The following is a 3,067-nucleotide window of genomic DNA, read 5'->3' as shown; positions in this document are numbered from 1 at the left end:
AGGGCTTTTGGTGCTTTGTAGACTTCAAAAAAGTCTTTGAAAAGGTGCGACACAACAAACTTTGGTATAGAATGGAGGAACTAGGAGTTTCAAATGAGCTTAGAGCAGTGGTTCATAGGCTTTATGAACATGTCAAGACTAAAATCAGAACTATGAATGGGATGTCAGAGTGTTTTGGCAGTGATATTGATGTAAAGCGAGGTTGTCTGCTTTCCCCAACTTTGTTTGAATCATATATTGACAAGTTAGAAGAATGGTTAAACAAGAGTAGTGGAGGATTACAACTGGCTAGTTACGTAATAAAATTACTTCTATATGCAGATGACCTCATTTTAATTGCAAAAACTGAGGATTACAACTGGCTAGTTACGTAAAAAAAAATTACTTCTATATGCAAATGACCTCATTTTAATTGCAAAAACTGCTTATGATTTGAGAGAGCACTTGAAACCCTCTGTCATGAGGTTGGGATGCAAGTGAAGACTAACTAAACTAAAGTGACGATCTTTTCTTTGAAAAGAAATAGAAGACTCAAAATAACTTTCTTTTTAGAGTAATCTGTTAGAAGTGGTGAATGAGTACAAGTACCTAAGGATCAATTTTCACAACAAATTCAATTGAAAAACATGTAGAACAAAAAGAATTCAAGAAAGATGAAAAAAATATATTCCTTACAAAATAGATGTAAAAATGTTGAATTATAAAATTGAAAAACCAAGATTTGAGAAGAAATGCTTGAGAGTTTGTTCTAAGACTTCAAACTTTCGCAGCTTATTGATGTTACTAAAACATGTGAACTGTTAGTAAGCTTTGATGACCATCTCATAAAATGCACCTTCTTAAGATTGTAGGAATTGGTAGTCTCTTATAAACTACATTGTGTTAAGTAAATTTTTAATGTCAGTACAACATTTTTAAAAGATTTGAAACATGAATGAATGAATAAAGATTGTAGGAATTGGATGGTTTCCTACAAACTGCAATGTGCTAGATAAATTTTTTTAATGTGACCAATAAAACTGACATGATACATTTTAAAGAATTGAAATAATAAATGAATGAATGGAAGAACTTTACCTAACTGCATACAACCATTAAAAAATTTGCATTGTGATTAGCAAGATCTGGACTGACTTTTAAAAGAACAAGGAGTGCCCTCAATCATGCTTGGAGAAGCTATGTTACCACAAAGAGGCTATACAATCAGCATTTCTAGTATGATTGAGGGCTATACTTGCTCTTTCAAAGAGGCTGCAGTAGCAAGACCAGAAGAACCTGCTCCAACAATTACAGGGCCATTTACCCAAAAACGCCTCTTCCTGTTCAGGTAGTCATCGTTTGCCTCCTTCCCAACTTGCTCACAGAAGCAGTCTATATGTACTACATAAGCATTCTTTTTTTAATGGAAGTCATTGCAATAAAGGGCTTTGCTTCTCAAACAACTCCATCCCCATTGATATGCAGAAACTAAACTAAGCAAGAGCTTCCTCCAGAAAGCAGATTTGGGATGCTCCCTCTGATTCACAATCCTCCATGTATTATAGACCCTGAAGATGCAGAGGCAGGACAAGAACAGAGAGGGACAGGGGGGAAGACCCACCAGGAATCTAGACAACACAGCAACTTATGAACTCCAATAGAATTTCTGAAAGGTGGTTAGCTTTTCTTGATTTGACACCACTCTGAGGGAATGGATTCTAGACAACACAGCAACTAATGAACTCCAATAGAATTTCTGAAAGGTGGTTAGCTTTTCTTTATTTAATACCACTGTGGGAGGACCCATATGAACAAGATCAAAGGAAAACCAAGATTTATGCTATCTGACGATGGTAGTGGGAGACGAAAGATGTACACAAGAAATTTAAATGAGTCAGGAGGCATTTGCAAGGCGGTGGGGAACATTTCAGATGCGCAAACTTGATAGGCTCCTCTGTTTGGTGCGTATAGCGGTGAAAATGATTGAACATTTTCTTCAATCTTCATGAAAGACTGAATGACTCCTCCCTCTGACAGAGACAAGATGTGGAAGCACTAAGTGCCCACTCCATGAAATTTTTATTCCCTTTTGCACACTAAAAATTTGATCTTGTTTGCTGAATCCATCAACACTTGCATAAAAAAATATGATTTTTATATGCCAGAGAATCATCAAACACTGAAATTTCACCGATTACGCCATGAAATTATTCCCTAATGGGAAGGGACCCCGAGTTTGTTTAAACTTTTTCTGATTGCTTGTGATTTTCACTTAAAGAACCATTGATGTCCTAACCAGAGCACAATTTCATGATTTGAAATGACTAATCACATGGGTTTTGTGTATTTTTTTATTGGAAAGCTTTAGAAATCATGTTATTCATCATAAAAAGTAATCTTGTTTAGTAAGTGGTAATCATGTAGTAGGTAATCATTTCGCAGAGAGGCAACCATGGGAACAGAAGTTTATCATGGCTGAGTTTTTTATTTGTTATTTACGTGAACTGTTTTTTCATTCCAAATTATATATATTTTATATGTTTCAGAAGTTTTTGGATTTACCTGCCTATATTCTGATGAAGACAACAAAAAACAAAACATACAGAGTTGAGAGTTTGAAAGTGCCTATAATATTTCATGGACTGTAAAAAAATTACATTGGAAATTATCAGTTAAATCTTACATTAAGAATTACTAGTTAAATATGACATTAATAGTAGAGGAAAACATTGAGCAATTAAATGAATATAATGAATTTGGATTTTTAATGTCTCGAGGTGGTTGATCAATCAGACAGTCCTTTCGAAATTATCTTTATTTGGGTGGACAGTTCATATAAATGGAAGTTATTAGTTCAATCGTACATTAAGAATTATTAGCTGAATGTGGCATTACTGTTATGATTTTGTGTAGATTCTTTTCTACGATTGATTGAATATAGTTTATAATGTTCGGTGAAGGACAGTTCATATAGGTTATAGTGGTGAATGTTAGGACTTTACTTTGTGGCTTTCATTATCATTAGTATAAATGTATTAAATAGTTATATCTAAAAGATACAAAAGATGTCATTTTTAAATTAGATACA

Source organism: Cryptomeria japonica, chromosome 11 (genome assembly GCF_030272615.1).
Source record: "Cryptomeria japonica chromosome 11, Sugi_1.0, whole genome shotgun sequence".
Lineage (NCBI taxonomy): Eukaryota > Viridiplantae > Streptophyta > Pinopsida > Cupressales > Cupressaceae > Cryptomeria > Cryptomeria japonica.
The sequence above is the reverse complement of the archived record's forward strand: the minus strand, read 5'-3'. Positions refer to the sequence as shown.